The sequence below is a fragment of the Salmo trutta genome, chromosome 12, assembly GCF_901001165.1.
Source record: "Salmo trutta chromosome 12, fSalTru1.1, whole genome shotgun sequence".
Classification (NCBI taxonomy): Eukaryota; Metazoa; Chordata; class Actinopteri; order Salmoniformes; family Salmonidae; genus Salmo; species Salmo trutta.
Window position 1 is genome coordinate 25,796,731 of NC_042968.1, and position 15,960 is coordinate 25,812,690.

Below are 15,960 nucleotides of genomic sequence, written 5' to 3' on the forward strand. Positions count from 1 at the left end.
TCGTCAGTTTAACGGTGTTTCAGAGGACGCTTGACTCGACCTTCGCCTCTCCCGAGCCCATTGGGGAGTTGCAGCGATGAGACAAGATTGTAATTGGATATCACGAAATTGGGGAGAAAAACAGGGTAAAATACATCAAAGCAGCAGCAAACTGTCAAACCATGTTCAGTAAAAGGTGGTCATGGTTCGTGTCTAGGGCTAGAGTATGGCAATGTCTTAAATGGCACCCTATTCCATATATAGTGCACTACTTTTGAAAAGAAGGCAAGAGTCCTGTGAAAACATTTTCTATGATCTCTTATTAATTACTTTAGGCCCAACCTTTGGCACTTTGTCTTTCCTTGTTATTATCACAATGTTATGGTCACTACAGCAAATGGAATCTGATATTGCTTTGGAGCAAAGCTCTGCAGCGTTAGTAAAGATATGATCAATACAAGTGGATGTCACAGATCCAACACTTTTGGTATGCACTCTAGCTGGTTGAGTGATAACCTGGGTCATATTACAGGTATTGGTCACAGTTAGAAGCTTCCTCTTGAGAGGATTGCTAGATGCTAACCAGTCAATGTTCAGGTCACCCAAAAAATAGACCTCCCTGTTAACATCACACATATTATCAAGCATTGCAGACATATTATCAAAATACTGAGTGCTGGCACTTGGTATATGAGATTTAAGAACACTGCATACTAAACTTATATTTTCAGTAATTTATAAATGTCAAGGAAGAGATGCTCAGATGAGACCAGTGGTGTAGTGGAGGGTAAACACAAGTAAACACACTTTATTTTTGCTTGACAGTTTACCTACCTTTTGCAGAAAAATGCATTGAAAGTAGGCGTTACTTTTTTCACAGACCGGCGATCAGAGTTTATCCACCTATTTTCTCACCACTGTATCACTTGGTGTGAAGTCAGCTTTGTTTGACCCACAAGGGTTAACTACATATTCAGGAATGCACCTCCCTGTCAGATATTGACATGGAATTTGAGTATTGACTTAACATTCAGCAAACGTTATGAACAAGACAAAAGGGAGCTAACAACTGTCCTTTCAACAGGCTGTCTGTCCTCCCACCTCTGCATTCTAGTCGAGTCATGCTGCATTTACATGGTCTAAATCCCAAATAGCACCCTATTCCCTACATAGTGCACTACTTTTGACCAGAGCCTTATGGGTCCTGGTCTAAAGTAGTTCACTATAGGAAACAGGGTGCCATATGGGGAATGACAGCAGGCAGATTTACACCCACTCTGCCCCCCACCCAGGCGTCCACAGACAACCAGAAGTGAACTGCAGGTTAACCCTGACCCTGCATGACTGAGGCTCATACATAATACATACAGTATTCTGTTGAACTACAGGACGCAAAGTGGAAAAACAGATGGATGGATGGAAAACATTCCACATCAAAGGAGATGAGTTCCTCGTCTTACCTACATTTGGGATGCGCACTGGATAAGCACTGATTGAGCAACTGGTTGAGCAAGTAATATTGTTCCACAGTAGTTACAAGGAATACAATACTGTGATATGATCTCTCTGAATCATGAGTTTAAAAAAAAGGCCTATCAACAGCAATGTTCAAGGTATATGTTTATTCTCGCCAGGTTCCTCAGAGCCAGTTACAGTTAGAAAAAAATGTTGCCTTCTGTCAGGGGATCTAAGACATTTACTCTTTCCCTAACTGTCTACATGACTTACAGTATCTGCCATCCAAACCACTAACTCATAACTGTCCTGTTGTGTCTTAGCCATACCATATTCTACAGCAAAAGGCATATCCATTATGGGGGGAAATCATGAGGATCACAAACTATGCTTGCTTGTTGATGAGGCAAGTCTGTGTGTGTTCCTGAGACAGTTCGGGTTGGAACGGAAGAACTCTTTGTTTTCAACATGTCCTTGAGTGGGCAAACTCATGGTTAAAAAGTAAGCCGTTTATCAGGTGACCGAAACACACAAATACTATGCAAAGCTACTCCCGCTAGTTTGTGTGTGTGTGTGTGTGTGTGTGTGTGTGTGTGTGTGTGCGCACGCATGTGTGTGTGCGTGCGTGTGACGTGCATGGGCTGTGGAATGTTTCATCTCATAGTGAAGCCATTAGGTCCATGGCCTTGTCAGCCTTGACAGGCCCACAGGCCAGCCCATCACATAGAGGAATGTGCTAATATTTGTCCTGTCCATCAGGCCTGGTATTCAACACATTAGACAGGAGAGGGGCGGGAGCTCGGAGCACCAGGCTTCAATGATAAGAGCTTCTTTATCATCCAATAAAGATTCTCAGACACTCAACTATGCATCTTTGCTCATCAACACCTGGCAGTTACATACCGAATATGAGATGTCAACGTGATTTGGTGAACACAGCACTTTTCATGGTTTGGGTTGTGATGATAACAGTAAGTTAAATGAACCTCCTGAGGAGTAGCCTTGGCTTGATGTCATTTCCATCCAGCACCACCACATCTCTGGTGGAAATCAAGTAATAACAACAGACACAATGGCTTCCAGAAATAGAAGCATTGTTCTAATTTTGTTCTCCAGTCTGCTACTACACCTCTTGTCTCGGCCTCTCTGGCAGACATGTCGTCCTGACCATTTCTGCTGATCAGCATACTCCAAGGTTTTCAAACTACTGCTGAGCTCACTTACAGCCAAGAGCCAGCCAGGGAAAGCAGAGTAAAACCTCTGAAAACTCTTTCCAGACGTCACAACTCACCAGAGGACATGAGGAGTGTATGGACCCATGTATCCACAGGCATTCTTTTTCGTCTTCAAAAAACCATTTCATTTTTCTCCCGTGCGTTCTCAGCGAGGAAAGAGGTTTTGGGACTGCTGTTGGAAATCCAACATCAGACGTGAGTCTGGAGGTTGAATTACTGGATAAATACCATGTTAGAGGGTAAGGAGGAGCCACTCCAGACACTCAGTCCCTAGCATAACATCATATGGTCCTCATAAACCTTTTACATGGAGGAGACGCATTGGAACTGTTCATGTGGTGTATGTGCATACAGCCTGTCGTCATGGACCAAGCATGTGTTTAGGTTGAGGAGAACGACTATGAATAACGTCTCCGTTAACATGAAAGCATTATAAAAGGCCTTCCACCTGGATGAAAACTCCGTTCCTAATTAACAGTCCATACAAATCTCCTCTCTGCCTCGCTCTAACACATAGGCCGCAAGAGGCTGGCTTTTGTCTCCTTTTGACTTTCAGTGCCAGATTTTCTAAAGAATGGTCCAGTGGACATCTTTTCGTCGAGTGGGCGGCTGTTTGCTGAGCACTGTCGGGCCCCTTAAATATCCATCCCACAGAGCTCCATTCGCCTCTTTATGGGCAGGGGCACCCCAGGTTGACACTGTTCATGGCAGCTGCACACTCCCTACACAATAACCACAAGTCCCTGCCACTGTAGCTCTCTGACTCAATGGGCCAGATGGAACCAATTCTTTCAGTCTTTTTCATTCCTCTTTTCTCTCCATCTTTCAGCTGTTTACGGTTCCCTTTTATCTTCAAGGCAATACTAATGGCAGATATGCCCTTTTTGGAAAGCTGGGGAAAAGTATTCTGGGCAACCTGGATATGAGCATGCACAGCTGTCGGAGTTGCCATGTGGAAAACAGGCTTATGTCCATTTGAGCTGCTGCAGGGAGCTGGGATGTAGGATATATGTCACTGGGCTAACTTCTGACACACAGGCTTTAACTTCCAATGAAAGAAGGAAAGGAGGACAAGACATTTTGTGTGCCTCCACTGTTCTCCCTTACTCTGATATGGAAGAGGGTTAATTTATGGATCACGAATCTGAGGGATGAGAGGTGATCGGACTGAACCCTTATGACTGCCTACACTCCGTGGCCAGCTTATTAAGTACACCACCCCATTCACAAAAATAGTTCACTCCTACTGACAGTGAGTCATGTGGCTATGGCTTGCTATATAAAGCAGGCAGACAGGCATCGAGGCATTCAGTTACTGATCGATTGAGCATTAGAATGGGCAAAACGAATGACCTAAGCAACTTTGTGCATGGTATGATCCTCGGTGCCAGGTGCGTCGGCTCCAGTATCTCAGAAATGGCCGCCCTCCTGGGCTTTTCACACACGACAGTGTCTAGGGTTTACCGAGAATTGTGAGACAAACCAAAAACATCCAGTCAGCGGCAATCCTGTGGGCGATAACAACTTGCTGATGAGAGGTCGAATGAGAATGGCAAGAATCGTGCACGCTAACAGGCACGCTACAAACAGGCAAATAACGGCGCAGTACAACAGTGGTGTGCAGAACGACATCTCGGAATGAACAACTCGTCAGTCCTTGTAACAGATGGGTTATTGCAGCAGGCGACCACACCGGGTTCCACTCCTATCAGCTAAAAACAAGAAGAAGCGGCTCCAGTGGGCACGCCATCACCAATACTGGACAATTAAGGAGTGGAAAAACATTGCCTGGTCTGACAAATCCCAATTCCTGTTATGTCATGCTGATGGCAGAGTCAGGAATCAGCGTAAGCAGCACCAGTCCATGGCCCCATCCTTCCTGGTGTCAACAGTACCGGCTGTTGGCGGTGGTGTAATGGTGTGGGGAATGTTTTCCTGGCACACGTTAGGGCCCTTGATACCAATTGAGCAACGTTTCCATGCCCTGAAGAATTCAGGCTGTTCTGGAGGCAAAGGGGGTCCGACCCAGTACTAGATACCTAATAAACTTGCCACTGTGTGTATATCCTATGTAAAAGATAAGATAGATGGATTGCAGAAATGTTTAAGACGAGCTATCAAAGGAGAAGCAGAGAAAATACATCTGAATATCATTCCTTTTAAGGCACCTTTGCATGATCAAAACAGGAAGATATAATGTATAGTAAAGCAAATGGTATGTAATCCAGGGTGAGCTAGTGACTACACGTCAAGGTGGAGCCTGAGTGCCAGCCTCCCAGCACTTACTTCTGGTCACAGGCAGTTTACCTTACCAATAGCCTTTACATGGCAGGTGAGCCTGAAATAATGCCATGCCCAAACCATTTTCAATATGCCTTGGACAGGTTTCAGAAGGCCTATGAAAGGTTGTGCAAACACTCAGTATTTGTAATGCCAAACTCCAAAGAGAGAATGGGATTGGTGATATTTGAAAAGGATAGCATTTCCCATCTGCTTAAACAGAGGGAGTAGATTGCACTACACCCAAAAGTAAATCAAAGGTCTCTGTCATTCAAAACAAAAACAAGAAGTAACAGGAAGTGACAGCCTACTGTACAGGATCTTAGTTAAAGGCTGGGTGGTGAGCAGAAAGGATAACACAGAATACCTGTGAATCAGTGTCAATACTAGGCTTTTTTTGTAGTACTACTGATATTAATTACTGCATTGTTGGAAAAGAGCTTGCAAGAAAAGGCTTTTCACTTGTGCATGTGACAATATAAACATTAAACTTGAATCACTCAATAATGTGTATTGTGCGATAATTTATGCCAAGTTACGAGCTAAACTTAGCTACATGACTACCTAGGATTCATACACTGGCTGAACTACCAAGCTTCCATTCCAAAACCATAGATGGCCCTATGTCTTGACATTTTTATTCCTGCTATGGGCCTAAAAAGCAAATGGCTGAGATGAAATGGAGTAGAAAAGGGAAGACCCGGAGGAAGATGCGGCACATTGAAGGCACTGCATAAAATTGATGCACCATTAACCTTTAACAAGGCAAAGAAAAAATAACTGACATAACTTCTGACACTTGTGGGGCAGACTTGTGGCTGGATTATCCACTGCTGCATGTATAGCCTAGACCCAGTCAAATGATGGTTTAACTGTGACATCCAATACAGTCATTCTCTGTGGGCTATATTCCACTAAGATCCTGTTTGCAGTGTATCACATGGTTTCCCCATGAATCTTAAACCACTGAGGGAACAACACAGATCTACAACTCATCATCAAGGTTGGCAAGCTGACATTGAATTCCAACAGCTTCAACAAGATAGTGATCATTATATGGCTTATAGGCTAATAGTATGCCCAGTATGCCATTTAGATGCCAGTAAATAAAATGTTGAAAAGGCACCCTAAAGCTGTGTGGCTCCACAAAACATTGGGTTTCTATTATGGGTGATGTGTGGACACTGGGCATAGCAGCATACATATAGCCTACCAGTCTTACCCAATAACTGGGTGTGTGTATGATATCATACACATTGTCTGATAATGCCAGCCTAAAAAGCATCTGGTGACATCCCACCCTTGCCCCTGTTATGCAAGCCCTGGCCAGAGAACAGAGGGGCCTCCCAATCTTGCTGCTGACAATCCAGTCCAGTGAGAAGGAAAGGTCATTGTTAGATATGCACAATAGACAGTCTGTTCGGGAAAAGTTCAAGAAAAAGAGCCTGCAGCTGCAGCGTCTGCCTAGTCGCAGTGATAGTGAAAAACTTAATCTAACAGAGAGATGCCCCTCAGAGAGAAACAATAGAATCCACATTAGAGGACATACAAGGCTATGATTATGGCTATTCTCACTCAACAGTATTAGTAAATCTGAGTCAGATACAATCTCAGAACGTTTGTAGCTAAATTGTCGTAGCTCTCAAGAACCCAAGGAGGCCCAAGGGAGTTTACGGTTGACCCTCTTTTGAATTTAATAAATGATCTCGTGCTCCATGTCAACTTTAGTTTGGCAAAATGTATTTAGCCTCAACTCACTCAGTCCAATTTAATTGAATTGTTTTGACATTCACATTATCTACTTGAAAGAGCTCAGAACAAGGATGGCGTTACATCCCCCAAACTGTTATGTTACCAAATACGTTTAAAAAAAAAAAAATGAAATATTTATTGTAGGCTATACTTTAGGTTTGCCAATTGATACAGTCGCATATAACCACGAGATGGATTTGCGCTTCCCGAACTCTGTCTGTACGGCATTCGGATACTTCTGTGCAACTAGCTATATCCTCGTTAACCCTTTATAAACTATCCCCAATAATGTAAAAACTTCAAATGGCGACCGGCTTTACCTCAGAGTAGCGCCTCATTTCCACAGCCATTTTTCCCCCCAAAAATGCCAGCAAATATCAATCCCGTTAGATAAATTGTAACAAAAAAATAAAACGTTTCGTTTTGCCAGATAGCTGCAGCTTTCCCACTGAACTACGAGTCATGTCTTTCCAACCAAATCCCTCCCTCTTTGAGACCTCTGGAGAGGCGAGGGCTGGACTAGTTTCCATGGAGATGGGTTGTTTGCCCCCCACTTCAATGGATATGGCCCCTTTCCATTCTCTCTATCCCACACACAAGAGTGCAGCAGTTCTTTGTCTATTAAACAGTATATTTCATAGGAATGACCAAGAGAGTCAGATAGGCTCTGGAATTATCCTCAGGACGTCATTATCATGTGTCCACATTCCGTTTGGATCTTTTTGACACTCTCTTCCTAGCCTTCTAACAGCATATAAAGAGAGTGCACAAGACAACACTAGAGTGGTCTCAAATACACACATGCCAGAGGGGTAAGAAAGTCTTGGAGTTGGAAACTAAAGTCAACAAGTGACTATTACAACATATAAAGTGGACAGCATGATGAGCCAGTACAGTATATTCCCACGTTTGGAGAGAGAGGTTTATTAAAACAACAGCTACGAGAGAACCCTATGTTTAGTTGTGGAATGAATAACTACTCGACTCAGCATGGATATTCTCCCAGGGAAATATTTAGAGAAGATTTCTGTGTAATTGTTTGCTTTTGGTGTATCCAACTATTTATAACACAAACTAGCAAAATCACAATGTAACAAGAACATAATCAATAGGCCTACACACACTTTTGAACTGCAGAATGATACTCAGAGATGCAGAATGAATCCGCTATTCGTCCAGGAGATAGATAAGATGTCAAAACACATCTCAGAAGATAAAGTCAAGGTTGAACCTTTAAAGGCCTGTGTCAATTAGTGAAATTGTGTAATTATGAAAAGCCTCAAGGGCTTGACGATGAGACTATCTCCAGAGAGAAGGGTTTGTCAAAGACATCATTTCAGGTCAAACTGAATGACGAACACACAGCTAATGAGTTGGAAGACAGTTGCCATGATTAGTCCCAACAGTCATTCATATCTTTAAAAGTAGGAGTATAGACTGTTATCAATTAACATAATACTTAACAAAAAACAAGTTAACAAAATACTTATTTAACAAAACTATTAACAAGATCCATTAAATGTTTTTTTGACATTATATGTAATTATACTAGGACATTATACTGGTTGGAGACATATCCCAAAGTAATAATTAAGATATTCAAAACAGTGAACACATGTAAACCCCTATGAGGACAGTTACCAGAATCCATGTGCATATTAGCAGATGTGATTCCTTGTTGTTGGACTGCAGTGTGGATCCTGTCGCTCTCTGGTTAGTTTTATATAAGAGGGCTCTAGACAGGCTTAAACCTCATGCTCTGCTCTTACAACATTAAACAACACTGCAGTCTGAGTCCAGACTAAACAAGGGGGAGGATGCCTGCTAGGAAGATCACCATACCCAAAGTTGCATCTGTTTTTCGCTTTCTTAAGTGAAGGTTCCCTCCAAGCAAAACAGCCTTTTTTAACAATCATTGTTATAGTTGTTCAGAGACTTTCGTTCTTTGTCATCGAAGACAAATATGGTCGGTAAACAATAAGTGTATGGTCCGTAAACAATATGCGCAACACCTTTACGCTACTGATTTCTGGAACATTTTCGATGCACTTAAGAAAAACATGAAAAAACACAAACGAGCCACATGAATTCAAAGTATTGGAAACATGCATGAGTCAACACATGAGTCCACTCAACCTTACTCTGGTTAAGGGAACAGCTATTGGGCCACAGCAGAATTTGAAAAAGAACTGAGCATTTCTATCCAAAACAACTGGCACAAAGTCTACAATCAAGAATCAATGTCCCCTTTCACAGGACAGGATGCAGAAGACTGAAAATGGTCATTATAAAGCCTGTCTTTCATATCTACTCTATAATGTAATACCTAATCATCACAAACAAATGTCAGTTTACAGCTTACCCATAAATCAATTCTCTCATCAAACCCTCTGAGCATCAGCAGTAGAAACATAGATGGGGGAGAGATCAAATCTAAAGCCATCCCACTGGGCACAGACATCAGTTCAATATCTAGTTTTGATTTACATTTGGTTGAGTTGTCAACTAATGTGAATTCAGTGTGAAATCAACAAAAAATGTCACCATGTCATTGGATTTAGGTTAAAAGTTGGGTGAAAATTAGACTAAATTCCCTTACACGGATAACTTTTTTCAAATCCAAATTTTGCTGAAATGATGTGGAAACAACGTTGATTCAAAATTTGGAGTTGATCTACCTGTAATGAATAGAATCCACACCACAGTTCTACCCAGTCTCCCCCCACAGATCACGCCATACACGTGGTCTGTGGTTGTGAGGCCAGTTGGACGTGCTGCCAAATTCTCTTAAACGACATTGAAGGTGGCTTATGATAAAGAAATTAACATTCAATTCTTTGGCAACAGCTCTTATGGACATTCCTGCAGTCAGTATGCCAATTTCACTCTCCCTCAAAACTTGAGACATCTGTAGCATTGTGTTGTGTGACAAAACTGCACATTTTTGAGTGGCCTTTTATTGTCCCCAGCACAAGGTGCACTTGTGTAATGATCATGCTGTTTAATAAACTTCTTGATATGCCACACCTGTCAGGTGGATGGATTATCTTGGCAAAAGGAAAAAGGCTCACTAACAGGGATTTAACAAATTTGTGCACAAAATTGGAGAGAAATACGCTTTTTGTGGGTATGGAAGATTTCTGAGATCTTTTACTTCAGCTCATGAAACATGGGACCAACACGTTACATGTTGTGTTTATATTTTTGTTCAGTGTAGTTGTCTCTCAGACATGTCAAAGTGTCATAAAGTATAAAGAGTACTGAGTGGACTCTGACAGCTTTGTGCTTCAGATTAGCAGAGGTACTAGTGCTGTTTCATACTGGGAAAGGCTGGCTCCAGTAGTATGGATGCACAACGAAGAACAACCTCCTGGAATCCATTGTGGTGTCAAGAAGTCTTGTCTTCAGGGTTTCTTCTGTACAATGTAAGCAATACATTACGCTGCTTCTCTGTGAGTGTAACATTAGAAAATGAAATACAGTCCAAACCTAAATAAGCACTACTTAAACATTCATAGAGAAATCACCTCCACAACCATGACAGAGAGACTTATTGTTTGTATAGGGCTACTTGCACAAGAGAATACAACCTTTTCCAATGCTCGGTCTCAGGAATTTGTCCACAGTTTTGATGGCATAAATCTATTTTAAAATCATCTCCCTGAGGTATACAACTCTCCACCTTTTACCCCCTGCTAAAGCCATTCAGGCATAGGGAAAAAAACATATGACCAGGCCAGTGTTTTTTGGACCCGTTACAGGTCCAATGTACCTTGCGTAGGATCCATCGTTCATGTTCAGTGAACCCACAAAAGCCACAGACATTTGACAGTAACCCACTCGAGTACACTGTTGAGGCTTCACCACACCCTTACCACAAAATATTCCTGTGAGAGCCTCTCCTCCGGCATCTGGAGATTTTAAATAGCCAAGGGCCAGCGGGTCAAGGGAGCTATGGAAATGAGGATGGGCCAGTCACATATGAAAGCCTCCAAGCAGCCAAACAGCATAAGGTCTGATTGAATCACAAGTCTAAACTGCTTCTGTTTTAACATAAAGATGTTTTTTTAGGAACAACATATTCAATTTCAAGACAGGTCATGAGGCACCCTTTAAACTCCAGCAGTCGAGTCCTCTCATGTTGATGATGTCTATCCAATACTACTGCCCTAAGGCCTACAGAGACGACAAGACTCACCCTATAAATACTTCCTCTCCCCCCACAGTACCAATTTGCATCAAAATAAGCTTCAGGGCCTGTAGACTTTTCAGTGGTTCATCTAGTATCATAATGTAATCGTATCAATCTTCTTTTATCCCTTAGCATCATTGGGCAAAAATATGATTCGATCTCATTCTGTTGCTGAGAAATTTCTCAAAATGGACAAAAAGCTGAACTTTTTGATATCACAAGGAATGCTACTAGAGGCATGTAAGCTATGCTGTGTGTGTGGTTGTTTGATTATGCATACTTGTAATAGGTGCTACAGCCTCAGGCATCACTATGACCCCTTTTGACTGTTCTCTTCATATGGAGTCCATTTGGAATCTGTGACCCATGGAGAACGCTGTTACCAAAGGCTGCCATGAGACTTTTAAAAGATCTGCCACTGCTGTCCCCATGTACAAATAATACACATCTCCACAGATCTAAAGTCACTACCGCACATGGGATTTATTTTTTATTTCTAATAAACACCCACCTATGTTTTGCAGCACTGTTGGGATTGAGCAAACACTTCAGGACATGATCCTGTGCCGTATTTGTTATCAGGGAGGAAATTGGCAGCCTCCAGTCACATTAGCCTTTATCCTGATTAGTTCAATGTGCTAATGGTATTATAGCTGTCAGCCTCATATACTGAAAGTAGAGGAATGTCCTGTACATTGTCTTAATTCTTGATCCAGATGCTTTCTTAAAGGCCCAGTGCAGTCAAAATGTTGTTGAATCTGTGTTTTGTATCATATTGTATAACAGCTGATGAAACTAATACTGCAAAAGTGCGAAAACATTTGATCAGTGTCAGTGTTATTTGGTTGAAAACACAATCTACACAGGACCTTCTAATCAGCCTGTTTGCATTTGCATGGGCGAAAGTTTCGGCTTGCCTGGTGTCATCACCAGGCGGTAAATTGCTAAATAGACAAATAACAAAGAGAGTTCCAAACCTCTCTGCCAATAACTGCTAGTTTTCAGTTTTCCCCTCCCAACTCAGACCACTCCCAGACAGTCCAAGAAAAATTCTAGCTTGATAATTTTTTGGCAAAAAAACTATTTTTGCCCATTTTAATGGATATCTATTACAGTAAGGTACTTAATTGTTACTCAGAAATTATTTGATATTGATATAAAATGGCTCCATTGGGCCTTTAAGAATTACAGGATAAACACATGCATGGAAGTAGTTATTCTCCCTTGTGCCCCTCCCTAACCACAGTATTTACTCAAGAGATGTCTAATAATTCACATTCTGAACATCGGAAATCTTTGTACTGTTATAGACAGGAATAAATCATACTAAACACCCCATCATCAATTTCAAGCACAGAGAGTAACTGCTCAGCAAGGACCTACCTATACACTCTATTATCTTGCATTTCATTGGCATTGAAAGGTATTTCCAGACAGCAGCCATACTGTTAGTCTGACCATGGCCAGGCAGACCTTGGGAAGGTTCTGACTGAAGTTTATCCTGCAGGGATGCAGTCTCTATGAGCCTTGAAACGATTCCTACAGTCTGACACTGAGACACTGCAGAGGGGATTGAGGAGACAGCAGTGGCGGTTCTAGAACATTTTAACTGGGGGGGGCCAAGCTGGGGCCAGTTGTACTTTTAGAGGGGCCAGTTACATTAGACATTATTGTTGTCATATCGTTTTCTTCACTGCATTGCAGGCATTAGATATGCAACTGTTCAGGGAAGTCAGGAACCAATACACGCAGTCAGTCAGGCAAGCAAAGGCTAGCTTTCTCAAGCAGAAATTTGCATCCTGTAGCTCTAACTCCAAAAGGTTTTGGGACACTGTAAAGTCCATGGAGAACAAGAGCACCTCCTCCCAGCTGCCCACTGCACTGAGGCTAGGTAACACGGTCACCACCGATAAATCCATGATAATCTAAAATTTCAATAAACATTTCTCAACGGCTGGCCATGCCTCCCCCCCCCCCCCTCCCCCCCGCAGCTACTCACCCAAGCCTCCCCAGCTTCTCCTTCACCCAAATCCAGATAGCAGATGTTCTGAAAGAGCTGCAAAACCTGGACCCGTACAAATCAGCTGGGCTAGACAATCTGAACCCTCTCTTTCTAAAACTATCCGCCGCCATTGTTGCAACCCCTATTACCAGCCTGTTCAACCTCTCTTTCGTATCGTCCGAGATCCCTAAAGATTGGAAAGCTGCCACGATCGTCCCCCTCTTCAAAGGGGGTGACACTCTAGACACAAACTGTTATTGACCTATATCCATCCTGCCCTGCCTACCTAAAGTCTTCGAAAGCCAAGTTAATAAACAGATCACTGACCATTTCGAATCCCACCGTACCTTCTCCGCTGTGCAATCCGGTTTCCGAGCCGGTCACGGGTGCACCTCAGCCATGCTCAAGGTACTAAACGATATCATAACCGCCATCGATAAAAGACAGTACTGTGCAGCCGTCTTCATCGACCTGGCCAAGGCTTTCAACTCTGTCAGTCATCGTATTCTTATCGGCAGACTCAATAGCCTTGGTTTTTCTAATGACTGCCTCGCCTGGTTCACCAACTACTTTGCAGACAGAGTTCAATGTGTCAAATCGGAGGGCATGTTGTCCGGACCACTGGCAGTCTCTATGGGGGTACCACAGGGTTCAATTCTCGGGCCGACTCTTTTCTCTGTATATATCAATGATGTCGCTCTTGCTGCGAGCGATTCCCTGATCCACCTCTACGCAGACGACACCATTCTGTATACTTCTGGCCCTTCCTTGGACACTGTGCTAACAAACCTCCAAACGAGCTTCAATGCCATACAACACTCCTTCTGTGGCCTCCAACTGCTCTTAAACGCTAGTAAAACCAAATGCATGCTTTTCACCCACCCGTATTGGGGAGGACCAGCAGGTATATCTCACTGATCATCCCCAAAGCCAACACCTCATTTGGCCGCCTTTCCTTCCAGTTCTCTGCTGCCAGTGACTGGAACGAATTGCAAAAATCGCTGAAGTTGGAGACTTTTATTTCCCTCACCAACTTTAAACATCAGCTACCTGAGCTGCTAACCGATCGCTGCAGCTGTACATAGTCCATCTGTAAATTGCCCACCTTATCTACCTACCTCATCCCCATACTGTTTTCATTTTATTTACTTTTCTGCTCTTTTGCACACCAGTATTTCTATTTGCACATCATCATATGCTCATTTATCCCTCCAGTGTTAATCTGATAAATTGTAATTATTCGCTCCTATGGCCTATGTATTGCCTACCTCCTCATGCCTTTTGCACACACTGTATATAGACTTTCTTTTTTTTACTGTGTCATTGACTTGTTTATTGTGTTATTGGCTTGTTTATTGTTTACTCCATGTGTAACTCTGTGTTGTTGTCTGTGTCACACTGCTTTGCTTTATCTTGGCCAGGTTGCAGTTGTAAATGAGAACTTGTTCTCAACTTGCCTACCTGGTTAAATAAAGGTGTAATAAAAAAAATTCAAAATAAATTAGCAGGCAAAAGACCATGTTCATAATCATCATCGTTGCCAATGTCTAATAATGGATGTAAAAAAAGAACGATAGCAAAAATTTGTTATGTAAAAATGATTTCATACTCCACATTTAGGGGGGCCACAAGGGGGTCCAAAATTGTTGTCACAACGGCACCCCCCCCCCCCCCCCCCGCCCTAGAACCGCTAGTGGGAGACAGACCCTCTCCGTCTGTCATTAACCAAAGAGGGACAGATAAGAGCCTAGACCTTAAAACACAGGATGGGTCCTATTAAAGGGAAGTACCTTGGAGTATTGTTTTTGCTTGGACATGCAATAATTTAAAACTTTTACTTACTTCCAGAAGCCTGCATTCCCCCACGCATGAAGCAACATTTTAAGTAATTCTTCAATAAAAGCATACTGCAAAGAAAAAAACTATTCACCCAAATCCTCCCATATTGACTGATATTCAAATGGCAAGAATAGTATAAAAGATTAATATATTATTATTTCAGTTAAGATGCCAGATTGGGTACTTAGGGTAGTTCCTATAAAAGGCCTAAGGCGCCCCCTAGTTTCTGTTCACAGTACAGCACTTGCTTTTGAGGTTACTTTATTGAATAAAACAATTTTGGGGAAACTATTGTTGTTCGTAGGTTACTCTATCAACCCAGCAATTCAATCTCATAAAAAATCTCAACTTTTTTGTGGCAATTATTTATGATTTTCGGAATTATTGTCCACGCAAGTTTCATAAAACAGAAAATGCAAGAATCAGTTTCATAAAACAGTTAATGCATTATATTAAGTTAAAACTACAATATATGGGTTTACTTTATGAACAAATTAAAAGGAAAATGCTCCTTACCTTATCCTTTATGAACTTATTGGAGTATTTTTCAACAATCCATTCTTTGACAAGGTAAATGTAGCTCTCTTGCAGAGTATCCTTAAATCTGAATTTTCTGCGCGGAGAGTAGCCTACTTTTTTTCTGGATAACGGACTGCAATGCATACAAAAAATAAAAGGGGAGAGAACAGGAAACGATGATGGCAGCTCTGCAAAAGTCATTGAAAAATGAATAAATTATCACTATTGTCTTGTATATCAACATATTGTCATTAGAGATACATTTTATTTGCAAATTTATCCTGTCATTTTACTTCGTGTTCTATTGTTCAATGGTGAACTTGCGAAATAGACCGAATATTTTCGTTCAGATTTAGTTTCCTCTGGGTTATATTATGAATGATGGATTTTTAATGCATTAATACAATTTAAATCTAATGGTTATTGAAATGTCTCATCCGTTGTAGCATTCCTGTTTATCGCCATATGCATAGCAAAACCCTGTACTAAAATGATCATATTGATAGAACTCTGAAGGTATAGTATACCTGCCATTTTGAGCGCCTATCAATGTCTGCATTAGTGTAATGTTTTTGAGCGCCTATCAATGTCTGCATTAGCGTAATATGTTTTTGCGCGCTTATCAACGCGATCATCAACTTTGGCTTATATATTTTACCCTTTATGTTGAAGTACGACTCCTGGAGGATGGTCCAGGAATTTGACAT

The 15,960-nt window shown here is 41.8% G+C and overlaps 1 protein-coding gene across 3 annotated transcripts in view; it reads right to left on the reverse strand.

The window, feature by feature from the left end:
* LOC115203248 (suppression of tumorigenicity 5 protein-like) overlaps nt 1-15,863 on the reverse strand; it is an 82,115-nt gene extending 66,252 nt beyond the window's left edge. The window contains exon 1 of one of the 3 annotated variants that reach the window (XM_029767777.1): nt 15,251-15,863. The gene's annotated coding sequence lies outside the window, so the exon portion shown is untranslated. Of the gene's footprint in view, nt 1-7,021; nt 7,177-15,250 lie in introns of those variants that run through there. The other 2 variants (XM_029767776.1, XM_029767778.1) reach the window with 2 other exon arrangements.
* Between the last annotated feature and the right edge of the window lie 97 nt (nt 15,864-15,960).